The sequence below is a fragment of the Chiloscyllium plagiosum genome, chromosome 4 (assembly GCF_004010195.1).
Source record: "Chiloscyllium plagiosum isolate BGI_BamShark_2017 chromosome 4, ASM401019v2, whole genome shotgun sequence".
NCBI classification, from domain to species: domain Eukaryota; kingdom Metazoa; phylum Chordata; class Chondrichthyes; order Orectolobiformes; family Hemiscylliidae; genus Chiloscyllium; species Chiloscyllium plagiosum.
In genome coordinates this window covers 44,032,586-44,046,816 of record NC_057713.1, presented here as the reverse complement: position 1 = coordinate 44,046,816, position 14,231 = coordinate 44,032,586, and the positions used below count along the sequence as shown (strand labels likewise).

The window sequence follows — 14,231 nt, the reverse complement described above, 5'->3', positions numbered from 1 at the left end:
TGCACAGAGTTCATTCGTCAAACATGGGAACAACATTAGACATGTAATGAGACTTGGAGTGCCACATTTACTTCTTTCATCTTCTTTCTCTGCCACAACCTGGGCTTGGGATCTGTAATGGTGAGGATCTCAGCAGCAGGCTGAGATGAACCAACTATCCATGACAATATTGATAAGAGTGACCACCATATAGTACTTATGTGCACAAAACTTTTTCTTTACATTGAGGACACCCTCCATCATGACATTAGCATTATGTTAGGTCTTACAAATTCAAAGTAGAACTATGCCATCAGTTGCACCACAGTTGTACCAGCTGTATCAAAGTGATATTTGAGCACTAACTGCAACGGATCAGTTCAAAGCTCTACGCTCCTACCTTATCCATTCATGAATGAGAGTGGACCCAACAAAGAGACACTCCACAAATATTCCCAAATTTAATGATGGGGGTCCCCTACACCTCAGTGCAAAGAAAAGGCTGAAGCATTTGGAGCCATCTTCAGCCAAAAGTCCTCATTTGATGATTCATTTCAACCTCTTTCTGAAATTTTCACCATCACAGTACCAATCTCCGGCCAATTATATTCACTCCATTTGGTATCAAGGGGCAGAAGGCACATCATAACGACACGAGCTGCAGGGACCAATCTACTAAGAAGTAGATTTAGTAGAAGTAATACTAAGAAGTGTCTCCAGTCTAGTTCCTGTTCCAGTAGAGCTATCTGTTTTGGATCTACTGAATAGTGTAGAATGTTGCCCAGGTATGTATCATCCTTAAAAAGCAAAACAATTTGGCCAATTACCACCCAATCAGCATTTCTTGATTGTTAAATCGTGTCAAATATCATTGACAGTGCTATCAAATGTAACTTACACAGGAAAAGTGTTTTTTTGATGCTCAGTTTCAACTCCACCATGGTCACTTATTTCCTCACATCATTATTGTCTTGGTCCAAATATGGATAAAGGAGCAGACTCCAAAGACAGTTAGGTAAAAAGTCACACTACATCTGGTGATAGTATTGCCTGGTGTCGTGTGATTTTTGACCTTGCCCAACCCAGTCCAATGCCAGCACCTCCACATCAAAGATAGTTAGGTGAGAGTAACTGCTCTTCGCACCAAGACAGCATTTGACTGAGGGTGGCATCAATCAAAATTAAAGTCAGTGAGAATTGTGGGGAAACCCCCCTGCTGATTGGAGTCAAATCTAACACAAAGGAAGATGGTTGTGGTTGCAGTTCCTCAAATACTGATGCATTGTGTGATCACCTGTCATAAGACCTAGGCAATGTTTAGGCATGGGCTGATGTGTGACATAAGATTTACTTGCCACTTAAGTGCCAGGCAATGAGCATCCCTAACAAGGCAGAACATTACTAAGCAAAAGCAAAATACTGCTGGTGCTGAAAATCTGAAACAAACACAGAAAATACTGCAGAAACTCAGCAGGCCTGGCGACATTTGCGGAAAGAGAAACAGAGTTAACATTTTGAATCTGATACAACTCCTCTTCAGGTTCTAAAGATGTTGCCAGACTAGTTGAGTTTCTCCAACATTTTCTATCAGAATACAGGTATAAGCATCTCACCATGATATTCAACACCATTCTCAATGATTTCACCACCACTAGCATCCTAAGGCTATCAGAAATTGAACTAGATCAGCAATATAAATACTTTTTTCTGCAAGGGCTGATCAGAGACTGGGAATTCTATTGTGAGCAACTCACCCTCTGTCTCCCCAATAGCAGTCTACTATCTGCTAAAGCACAGGTCAGGATTGCGATGGAATACTCTTCACTTGCAACATGTCACTCACTACCTCTACTCAAGAAGGTTAGAACAAATCAGTCTGCTTGTTCCACACCCCATCCGTCAACTTAAGCATTCACTCTCTCCGCTTCCAAAGTACAACAGTAGCAGTGTGTACTGTATACAATATGCATTGCAGCAACCCAACAAAGTTCCTTTGGAATGACTTGTAATGCCTAGAATGACAAAAGCAGTAGATGCATAGGAACACAATGTCCTACAACCTCTCCTAACCTCAGAGCAAAGTGTCAACAATGGAATGACCTTGCTGTCTTTTCCCTGATTTTTGCTCAAAATCCCACAACTCCCTCCTTAACACAACCACGAGAGTATCTGCATCAAACAGTCAACAGCAATTCGAGATGGCAGCATCCCATCACCTTCTCAAGAGAAATTTGAATGAACAATAAATGCTAGTCTTCCCAGTGAGGTCTACTTTCAAAAATTTTTTTTTTAAAAAAAGGAATGTTCATGGTCTTCTAAATTCATCATGTTAACATTACTCTGGCTCAATCAAAATTGCAAAACAGTATGCATGAGTGTCACAAAGCTGGTTCCATTTTTTCTAAAAGCTGTTCCTGTTCTCAAGGATATTCTGTCCTTGTTTTTTTCAGATGGGTCGTAAACGCTCCAGGTGCTTATTAGACTGGTTTGGTACAGAGATTAAAGGGTATTTAGAGGTATTTTTGTTTATTTGTAAACAGATGAGACTTCAGGCCAAAGTCGTCATGTTTTAGAAGTGACCAGTATAATGAAAGGGGAGTGGTCAGTTCTCTAGTTGAGCAGTTCGGTTCAGTCCTGAACTAGTTAAGAGTTCAACAGTGAGTTGTGTTGAAACTCTTTCTCTCTCTCTCTGCCCTTCTAACTTCAACCCGTAAGCATCTGTTCCATTTTTTGACTGTGTTTTTAGGGAGTTTGCTTATTCAAACTATTGTGTATAGTCGGAACAACATTATTAAGTCTATTGCGGATAGGGGTTCTTTATTCTGTTCTTTGTGTTTCATTGTATAATTTTGTGATTAAATTTCTGTCTATTTTAAAACCTAGTAGTCAACCTTGTTAGCTTACTCCGATTAATTCTCACTGTACTCTTACCAAAACAAATTGCAAAGCTATGGTCTAGGTTGCCTGCTCAAGAAAGTTTTGAGTGGTCTGGCCTAGCCCATAACAGACTGGGGGCTGTCTGTGGGATTTTAAACAGCTAGTGGTAGGAGTTTGTGTCTTTATTTCTATAACTCCCTCCTCAACACAACACATGAGAGTATCTGCATCAAATAGGCAGCTGAAATTCGAGATGGCAGCATCCCATCACCTTCTCAAAAGAAATTTGGAATGAACAATAAATGTTAGTCTTGGTTTGGTTGGATGGACAAAACTTAGGATAGAAATAGCTCTTTCAGTCGTCAAAAGTTTTCTGGAAGTGGATACGGTGACTTTGGATGTTTTGAATAAGGCCAAGCTGCAAGAATAGGCAGAGAAGCTGGAATTGGAACTGCCTGTTTCTATGAGGAAAGGAGAGATAATTACAGCAGTAGCTCAACATTTAAACTTGCTGGAGAAACCATCACACTTCTGTAGAGATGGCAAGAATTCAATTGCAAATGAAGCAGCTTGAGTTAGAGGTGGGAGATAAGGAAAGGGCAGCAGAAATGAAAAAGCTTGAGTTACGATTAAAATCAGAAGAGATGGTAAAAGAGAGAGCAGCAGAAGAGAGGGAAAGGAGAGCAGAGAAAGAAAAAGAGAGAGCTTTTGAACTTCAAAAACTGACACTTAAAAAGGAAAGTCAACGTAAAAGGCTAGAGATAAAGGCTGACAGTAGGCTTAGTGAGGAGGAGCAAGCCCCTGGTAGTCAGAGGCCTAGTGAGAAGTACATTCAAGCATTGCCTAAAATTGATGTGAAAGATGTGGAAGGCTTTTCCATCTCATTTGAAAAGCTGGCGAAACAAATGCAGTGGCTAGTGGCAATGTGGGTTTTGTTGATCAAAATTAAACTTGTAGGTAGGCTAGTGAGGTATTTGCATCCCTGTCAGAGGAGGTATCTGGGGAGTATGAAGAGGTGAATAAAGCCATCTTAAGTGTGTATAAGCTTGTACCAGAAGCCTATCGACAATGCTTCAGGAATCTAAGGAGGGGCTCTGGTCAAACCTATATTGAGTTTGAAAGGATCAAACAGAGTAATATCAATAGATGGATAAGAGCTTGAAGAATCAAGCAAATCTATGATGCCCTTAGAGAGGTAATTATTTTGGAGAAGTTCAAACATTTACTGCCTGACATAGTGTGAACTCATGTGGAAGAGCAGAGAGTTAAAATGGCATGGTTAGCAGCTGAAGTGACTGATGATTATGAGCTGGTCCATAAATCACGGTTAGGCTTCCAGAATCGATTTCAGTCCATAAGGGATAGAAACTGGGTCAAAAAGAAATCCTCACGTGGAAAGGGAAAGGTAGAACTCAGTGAAGATCATAAGGATAACTTACCACAGGATAAGAAAGAAACCTTTGAGGGGACAAAGGAGTTAAAAAGCTCTGGTTTTTTCATTGTAATAAAGTGGACCGCACAAAATCACAGTGTTGGTGGGCGAGGAGAAAGCCAGATGTAGGAAAACCGGACAAGTAACAAAAAGTATAAGGGAAGTTAGACAACTGCCTCCGAGGATTCAAGGTGATCCTTGATTAAGGAAGAAGTGCCAGATCTGCTTAAAAATATACAAGCAAGGGTAAAGTTTATTCACATAGGCCAGGAGTAGCAGGTAAAGAAGTTACAATATTAATGTAATGCTGAAGGATGAGGACATATGTAGTCCTGAGGGACTATTCCCGGAAAAGGTACTGGTAACATGAATTCATGGTGAGATAAAAGCATTCAATTATGTAAAGTGAGGCTAGAGAGTCCAGAGAAGACTGGAGGATTTGTGGTTGGAGTCCTGGACAAACTCTCAGCTCCAGTAATACAATTTATCCTTGCAAATGATATAGCTGATTCACCGGTGGGCATGCTGCCTACTCTAGTTGAAAAGCCAGTGGAGAACCAGGCAATCTGAAGAAATGAAGAATCTTTATTCAGGAGTTTTCCCTGATTGTGTGGTCACAAGATCATAGAGGCACAAGTTGAAGCAGGAGAGATCAAAAGGCACAGAAAAGAAAGCTGACATAGTTTTATCCGAGACCTTTTTTGATCAGATAAGTGGAACAGAGAAAGTGCAAAGAGGTAAACATGCAAGTATCTTTAGCTCTTTTAAGCTGATCGAATTACAGCAGGAAGAAATTAAAACAGTTTTAGCAAAAGGCATTACAGAAAAGGAAAGTGAATGCATCCCTGTGTGTTATTACTTAACAAATTATGTCTTAATGAGGAAATAGAGACCATCACACATTCAAGCAGATGGGAAATAGGCAGATTCATTAAATTGTTTTGCCAATAGGATATAGAAAGAAGGTGCTGCAAGTGGCGCATGAACGACCACTTGGAAGTCATTTAGGGGTGAGGAAAACACAGGCTAAAATACAAAGACATTTTTACTGGCCTGGACTACACAAGGATGTAGCCGTGTCATAAATGTCAGCTAATCGGAAAACCATAGGCAGTAATAAAGCATGCATCTTTAATACCTATTCCAGCATTTGAGGAACTTTTCACAAGAGTCCTGATTGATTGTGTGGGTCCCTTACCTCAAACAAAAAGTGGGAATAAGTACTTATTAACAATAATGGATGTGTCGACTAGATTTCCAGAGGCAACCCCATTACACAGCATCACAGCTAAAAGGTTGTAGAGACATTACTTAAAGTGTTTACTAGATATGGACTACCAATAGAGATCCAGTCAGATCAAGGGTCAAGCTTCACATCCAAACTATGGATAACTTGGGAATAAAGCCATTCAAATCTACTGTGTACCATCCAGAATGGCAGGCAGTGCTAAAGAGATGGCATCAAACTCTAAAGACCATGTTGGGGGCTTACGGTCAGGATTATCCAGATTATTGGGATAAGGAAGTTCCATTGTACTTTTTGCAATCAGAGATACACTAAATGAATTGACCAAATTCAGTTCATTTGAATTATTTTTTGGGCATGAGGTAAGAAGACCGTTAAAATTGATTGAAGACAAATTAATAAGTCAGAATTCAGAGACCACCCATTTGGACTACATGTCAAATTTTAGAGAATGATTAAATAGAGTTGGTGAGTTGGTTAAACAATATTTAAAAGTATCACAGCATACAATGAACAGGAAGTGGATAAGAAATCACAAATTTGCAATTTTGCAACTGGGAATAAAGTGTTGGTGTTACTTCCAGTAACAGATGAGCCTTTAAAAGTAAGAGTTAGTTTACCATACCAAATCAAGAGGAAATTGAGTGAGGTGAACTACTTGATAAGGACTCCAGACAGGAAGAAATCTCACAGAGTGTGTCATGTGAATATGCTCAAAAGGTATTTTGAGAAGGAAGGAAAGCAAGAGGAGACAGTGTTAAGATTACAGCACAGAAGGAAGAAACAAGTTCAGAGGATTCTGAATTGGCCATTCCTCAAATCAAATTGGACAATGAGGAAGTTGTCAAAAATTAGGATAAAGTATTGAGTTACCTTCCACAAGAAAATCGAAATGACCTGAAAGACTTATTACGATTACATGGGATGATATGTAGAAATAAACTTGCAAGTACTAAAATAATTGTGCATGATGTAGATATAGGAGATGCTGTTCCGATTAAGCACCATCCTTATAGGTGTAACCCTCTAAAGTTGGCACAGGTTCAGATGGAGATAGAGTATATGCTTCGAGATGGCATAATCAAAGTGAGTTACAGTGACTGGAGCTCACCCATATTCATGCTGCCAAAGCCAGATGGTATCCAACAGTTATGTGTGGACTATCGCAAAGTCAACGCCATTACAAAGACTGATGCATATCCAATTCCACAGCTGGAGGATTGGGACAAGCAACTTACATTTCTAAGTTGGGCTTGCTCAGAGGCTACTGGCAAGTCCCTCTGTCAGAGAGAGCAAAGCCAATTTCGGCTTTTGTAACACCAAATGGACTATATCAGTTCAAAGTCATGCCATTTGGTATGAAAATCGCTCCAGCCACATTTAAGAGACTGACTAATAAGGTCATTGCTGGACTACCCAACTGTGTGGCGTATATTGATGACCTGGTGTTTATTTAGTCACTCATGGAAGGACAATTTACAGCATTTATCAGATTTGTTCGCTCAACTTCGGAAGGAAGGCTTGGTGATAAACCTAGCTAAAAGTGCATCTCCCAAAGCCCAAGTCACCTTCTTGGGCCGTGTTATTGGACATGGACAAAAGGCCCCTCGGGATGTGAAAACGAAAGTAATTGGGGAATTTCCCACAAGGTCTACAAAATAAGCAGTACTACGGTTCCTGCGATTGAGTGGATTTTACCAAATATTTGTGCCAAATTTTAGCACTGTGGCTGCTCCACCCACTGCATTGTTAAAAATGGGAAGAAGTTTCAGTGGACAGCGGACTGTCAAAAGGCATTTGACAGCCTATAAACTGTGTTAACCACTGCCCCAGTATTAGCCACACCTGTTTATATGAAGCCTTTCAAAGTGGCTGTCAATGCCAGTGATGTGGGTGTCGGTGCAGTGCTCCTGCAGGAGGATGACGAGAGAATAGAAAGACCATCGGGTATTTTTCCAGGAAGTTGAACGTTCATCAACAGAAATATTCAATGATGGAGAAAGAGACTTTAAGCTTGGTGTTGGCATTACAACATTTCAGAGTTTATATTACTAGCAATGCATCTGAGACAATTGTATACACTGATCATAGCCCATTGACATTGTCGAAAGATTTAAGGCACAAAAATGCCAGACTGTTTAGATGGAGCTTGTTGTTGTAGCCATTTAATTTTACAATTATGCATGTGGCAGGTCACGAAAATGTGATTGCTGATGCATTATCAAGGCCCAAATGAAATACGGAAGAGTTCGGTGGCAGGTGTACCGCAATCTGAATTTGCATGTGGTTGTGCATGTTTGCATGTGTATAGTTAGTCTAGTATACATGTGTGTTTAGACTACTAACCAGTTTGTTTTTGAAGAGTTTTAAAAATGAAGCCATCGGGTTCATTTGGTATTGATGGTTCTTTGTTTTAAGGCGTGGGATGTCACAAAGCTGGTTCCTTTTTTCTAAAAGCTGTTCCTTTTCTCAAGGATATTATATCCTTGACTTTTCTCAGAGGGGTTGTAAATGCTCTCGGTGTCAATCGGACTGGTTTGGTACAGAGATTAAAGGGTATTGAGAAGCCTTTTTGTTTATATATAAACAGATGAGACTTCAGGTCAAAGTCATCATGTTTTAGAAGTGACCTGTATAATGAAAGGGGAGTGGTCAACTTTCTAGCTGAGCAGTTCTGAGCTAGTTAAGAGTTCAACAGGGAGCTGTGTGGGAACTCTCTTTCCTTCTGCGCTTCTAACTTCAACCTGTAAGCATCTGTTCCATTTTATGATTGTGTTTTAAGGTGGTTTGCTTAGTGGGACTGTTGTGTATATTCAGAACAGCATAATTAAGTCTAGTTTGGATAGACTGAGTTCTGTAGGGGTTCTTTATTCTGTTTTTTGTGTTTCATTGTGTAATTTTGTGAATACATTTCTGTCTATTTTAAAACCCAGTAGTCAACCTAGCTGGCTTACACCAGATAATTCTCACGTACACTTCCCAAAATAAATTGCAAAGTTATGATCTAGGTTACCTGCTCAAGAATGTTTTGAGTGGTCTGGCCTAGCCCATAACAATGAGCAACACCAGTCACATCATAAAATCTGGTGGCAATCTAAAAGGTACAACAGAATTACATAGATACTAAACAGTGAAAGCAGTATGTCAGGAAGCTAAGTAGTCCCATAACCAACAAATCAAAACTTTGGAATCCTGTTACATCAAATTATGAACAATAAAGTCAGCTCCATAAGCATTCTCATGGATGGAAATGGATTAACCACTGAATGCTCTAGCTGAAAGTGGTTGCAAAAGGTTTAGGCTTGTCTTTTACCTCACATGCATGAGGAATGTTGGTACATTGGATGTTGCAAATTGGAATACCTTTAAAACTAAAATTTAGTAGTATTGCCTGTATAACATCAGTTCTCATTTAACTGCTATTACTGCAGTTACTTGATTATTTCCTGAAACCATTATATTCCATAAGCTGATGTCAAGAGCTATATGGCACCATATATACCCCCTTATCAATGCATTGTTTCATAAAATAAAAGTTTTGTTCCCCCAAAAAATGAAAAGTAACCTTCAGATGAAGATGGACAAGTGAAGAACCAATATCTTGACATCATGAATAAAGTCCCCTGTCCATTGGCTGAAAGGGTTCAAATTATGATTGCCACAGAGTAAACCACCAGCTCCTCGAAATAAAGTACATCATCATGTTCTCAGGGTCAGAGGGCAGTCCTCATCAGGCAGTCGTCAGGAACTGTCCTTTTCAGATGGGAGATGCACCAGAAGAGATTAAGGGAAGACCAGACAAGAATTCCGTGACACTTCAGCTAGAGTGCAGGATACTGCATTCACAACTTCAATGAGATCAACATGCTCTATGTTAACATCTTGTTCATCCTCTGGCATCAGTGAACCATCCTCAATTGTCAGGGTTGTATGCTTTTGTTTTGCTTAATTAACTTATGTATCAAATCTAACTGCAGCTTAACCAACTTAATAAACTACCTGAAAATTCCTTAAGAATTATCAACTGCCTTTATTAGGTAACTGTGCTCACAAACACCCAAAATCTATCAAAGGACTGCATGTTTGATGGGAAGATATAATTCTCCAGAATAAATTGAGGGATTATGCTCTGCTATAAGTGCTGTCTTTCAGATGTTAAAGCAAACTTCATCTGCCTGTTTGTGTGAATGTCAGAAATACCACACCACTATCATGAAGAAGAGCAGGGCTATTATCTCAAACATATTGGCCAATATGTATCCCTCACAAGACAAATTATTTGGTCAGTATCACATTGCTGTGTGCAAACTTGACTGCTGAGTTTTCTATGACAGTGACTACCTTCAAAAGTACTTTACTGCCCGCGTAGCATAAGGAAGTGATTTTAAAAACTGCTGGACAAATCTAAACCTTTCCTTTTCACTTTCTCCTGCAGCTTGTTTCTTATATTAGCCTCAAAGCTTGTTGATTATTTATACTGATACTGAATACTGGCTTAACTTATTTTCTCAGATACTGGCCAGCAGCCTCGAAATGCACTTTCACTTGGTATCCTTATTAGTCAGTGAACAGGCAGAGACAACAGAAAATTGTGCCCATGGTTTTCGCATGTCAATTAAAACGTAAATTTCCTCGCTATTTTAATGAGAAAAATCATTCCTAATGATTAGTGCAATCTATGTATAGTGAAAGAATTTAAAATTTGTCTGACAGAAATTCTGGAGTTAAATTTTCAACTGTACCTTTGCCCCAAAACTACTTAAATAATCATTGGTCACACGCAAAATATTATAGAAGTAATTGGGAGAATATTTAAAACTACAATTCCAGTCTTTGAGATATACAACACATTGGTATTATGAGTCATTTTTTTCAACCTGAGTTAACATTGTAAAAGTAACTTCCAAAACCAGAACAAAGAAAAACCATAAAGAAGCAAATTCACTGAGAAATGATAAATAGAAAACATCATTTTATATCTGTATTGAAATGTTGAACTCAGATTACAATAAACCTACTTTAGTCCTCTCTATACTGCATCCAGCGTGGTGCAACAAAGGCATTCTGGTATGATGAGCATTTGCTGACTTTGTACAAAATGTTATTTCAATTCACTGAATTGAAATTGTTTTCCAGCTTGCTTTTACAATCATTACTGCTACTACTGCCATCTTCTGGGAAAGACACTTTAAGCAAATTATAATGTTTTCAGCACAATTGTCAAAATGCAAAGATATTATTGTAAACCTCAGAGCTGGCCCATCAGAGCTTACATAGTATTTATCATGTGACCTGTTTCTTGACATATTATACAGATTTTCTAATTGTCCTGTTCGGCTAGCATTTTTGGTTTACAGAGAAATGGAAGCATTCATAATTTTGGATGTCAGTAAACAGGATTTAAACCTGTTCCACAAGTTAAGAAAAATCTGGAGCAGAGATTAATTCCTGATTTCACACTATTACTCTTATGGCAGAAAAAATACTGTCCCAGAGTGATGATCAAAATCAAAATACTGTGTTAGAAGTCATATTTTTAATATCATACACAATTATTACACCTGACGTTTATATCTCCCTTTACCCACAAATTATTTAAGACACTTTCTATGTAAATTTGTATCTATTATTTTGAAGAAAATTATTCATTTAAACACAGATTCTAATCAATCGGGAGATTCTGACCTCATTCATTTGAGATGCACACCATTTCAATGGCTTGGGTCTTACTTCAATTTGATTTCTGGGCTGACCATGTTATAGGGGTGATAATCATCCCTCACACATGCAGACTGGAATTTTCTGTTAGCTGTCTAATGGTATTTTCAGGATGAATGCCCCACTCAAAAGAACACTGCATACAATTGTTATTATATTTTGTTGAAACTGAGAAATAGAACAATGAATAATGAAGTGATGAGCATCTACATTCTCCAAAGCAGCTAAGGAAACATTCATTAAGGAGAAGACCCTATTTAATGGAAAAAAAATTTGCAGGTAAAATTTGCAACTAGCTTGGAATTAAAAATTGTAATGCCTGGATTCATGCCAAACAATATTTAAATTCTTTGACTACTACAGTTTTCCTTATAAATGATGGTTCTTAAAAGAATTGCCAGTAAATAGGCAATAACATTAAAATTTTAAGTAACATGAAAAAATCTGCAGAAAGTATGGAGACATCAGTCAATCATTTCCAATACCAGTTGTACCATATCCAATACCTCCATTGCCTATATAAAACAGAATGGGAAATACAACTTTTTATGTTGCTATTTATTTACATTATACCTGCTCACAGAGGTTTTGTTCTCTGAAGCACTTTATGCTTCTCTCTCTTAATCTGCTTCTCCATCAATCACAGAGAAAGATTTATAGGCAGAAGTAATTCTCACTTAATTATATAAGATGAAAGTTGAGTCAGCTAGTTCAGATTTAATCACTTACAAAAAAGGATGCAGACAGAACAGAGACTAAATGGAACAAAGTATTGCCATTGGTGGGCTCATCAACTTTCCACAAGCAAACACCACCTTCTCAGAGAGGTAACATCATCAATTCAGCCGTTTAGTCCATATAAATGAGATGTTATGATCCGTGTTATGGAACCATATACCTAAATCATCAAATGTTAAAAATTAATCCATGGGATATGGGCATTACTAGCTCAGCCAAAATTTATCACACATTCCCAAATAAAGAAATTACCAACAACATTCCGCTTTTTGCAGCTTTTACTTTGATACAAATCATAACTTATGAAAAGTCCCACAAATGAACAGGAAAATCATTTCTGATATAAAAAGTTATATTTCACTTTACACAGTTAAGGAAACAAAAATACATCACATGCAACCATAAAGGCTCACCAACTGTACAAAATTGGGGCCGTGTGTAGCTCAACCTCTGATAAATAAGGATTTGGTGAGTTGAGGATATATTAATAGCTTTCCAAAAAATGTAAATTTGTTTGTATGTTAAGACTTAAAAGTTACAATTTAACTGAAAGTTATTGCTTAATTTCAGGAGCCAAAGAAGAGCCATGTGAACTGCCCACTGTGGAACAACAGAAGTTCGTCAAAGAAGCTAGTCTGAATTTTTTTTTCTGTAGTTAAAGTTCAGCTAATTCTTCAATTTCAGAACATATAAATACAGCACCTCAGTCCAACTTTGTGCTCAGTGTGGCTTGAATGGATTGCTGAGAGTGTGGTTAGTTCAGAACATTAGGTGAGTAGGGGAAGGAACCTTTTTATTCTGTAGGAATTGGATCCTATTCTTTACCATATATATTCAATTTTTTGATTTAGAAGGAGGAACAGATTGTTAATGGTGAGTAATTCTACTTTCTATTATTTTTGATCTTAAATCTATCCTAAGTTCAAATTAATCTTAAGGCATGTCAGAGCAGCTAACTACATGGAAACTCCTGTGACATACAGGGAGTCATACACACTTCGCGTGATCAAAATGAATATAGGTGCAAACAGTGTCTCCATTTGCAAAAAACGCATACTCCATTTTTCAGAGCTCAAATGGCAACCGGCATCACTGAGATTTTCACCGACGAGGCAAAAGACTAAGTGAACAATACGTTTCGGGATGTGGTCATATGGCAGGATAGGAACATGTGAGCAGAAGGAAATAGGTGACTGACATGGAGTCCAAGAGAACCAGGAGGATGGTACAGCAACCAGAGATGATTTTGCTCACTCATCAGCTTTGTGTTCAAGATAGTGGTAAAACCAATAGCTCCTCAGAGGTGTACAGCAAGAGCCAAACTAGTGACTTAGGTTGCTCAGTTGTTCAAGGGGGAAAGAAAGAGAGATGACCTGATAGGGGATTCATTAATTAGGTGAACAAATGGACATCACTGCAGCCTTAGATGTGACTCCAAGGTTGTATGTTGTCTCCTTGGTGCAAGGGTCAAAGATATCAGAAAGCAGCTGCAAGACATATTTCTGGGGAGGGTGATCAGCCAGAGGTTGTGATCCATTTTGGTACCAATGATATGGGGAGAAACAGTGATGTGCTTCTGCAAATAAAACTTAAGGAGTAGGTAGAAATTTAGCAAGCAGGACTTCAAATGCAGTGATGTCAGGATTACTCAGAGTTAAATTCTCGAGTACAGAAATAGGAGACGACTACAGATTAATGCATGGCTGGAAAGCTGGCACAGTAGGGAGGGCTTTAGATTCCCAGAATAGTAGAATTGCCACCTGTACAAATAAATGGGGTGCAACTGAATCCTGATATCTCTTATAGGATAGTCTACTTTTACTAGTACTACTGGGGAGAATTTAAACTATAAAATGGCAGGGGTGCATAAGTCCGGAGAATATGAGAGAGGAATGCTACAGTGAGCAAAATGCCAGGAGATACAGTTAGCATTAAAATAAAAAATAGTAAGTTAATAGTTGGGAGTCAGAATTAAGAAGAAATTTAAAGATTGTACCCCTGGCCACCCTGTATTGTGGGGCACAAACATACCTTTGTAATTGTTGACTTATTCAGCAAATGGGTGGAGGCTTTGCTTACCCAAACCAACACCATTAAAGTCACGGCAACCATCCAAAACCAGGAAGTTTTCACTAGTTGGGGCTTCCCTTGCAGCATAGAATCAGACCAAGACACTCATCTTACTGCCCCAGTGATGCAAGATGTGATTAAAGAAAAAATAAAATCTGCAAATGCTGGAAA

The 14,231-nt window shown here is 38.5% G+C and overlaps 1 protein-coding gene across 1 annotated transcript in view; it reads right to left on the bottom strand.

Annotated features, from left to right (window-relative positions):
* The window catches only part of gra (granulito), a 121,083-nt gene extending 110,511 nt beyond the window's left edge, over positions 1-10,572 (bottom strand). Inside the window, exon 1 of the mRNA XM_043688112.1 lies at positions 10,553-10,572. The gene's annotated coding sequence lies outside the window, so the exon portion shown is untranslated. The remainder of the gene's footprint in view (positions 1-10,552) is intronic.
* Positions 10,573-14,231: the final 3,659 nt, after the last annotated feature.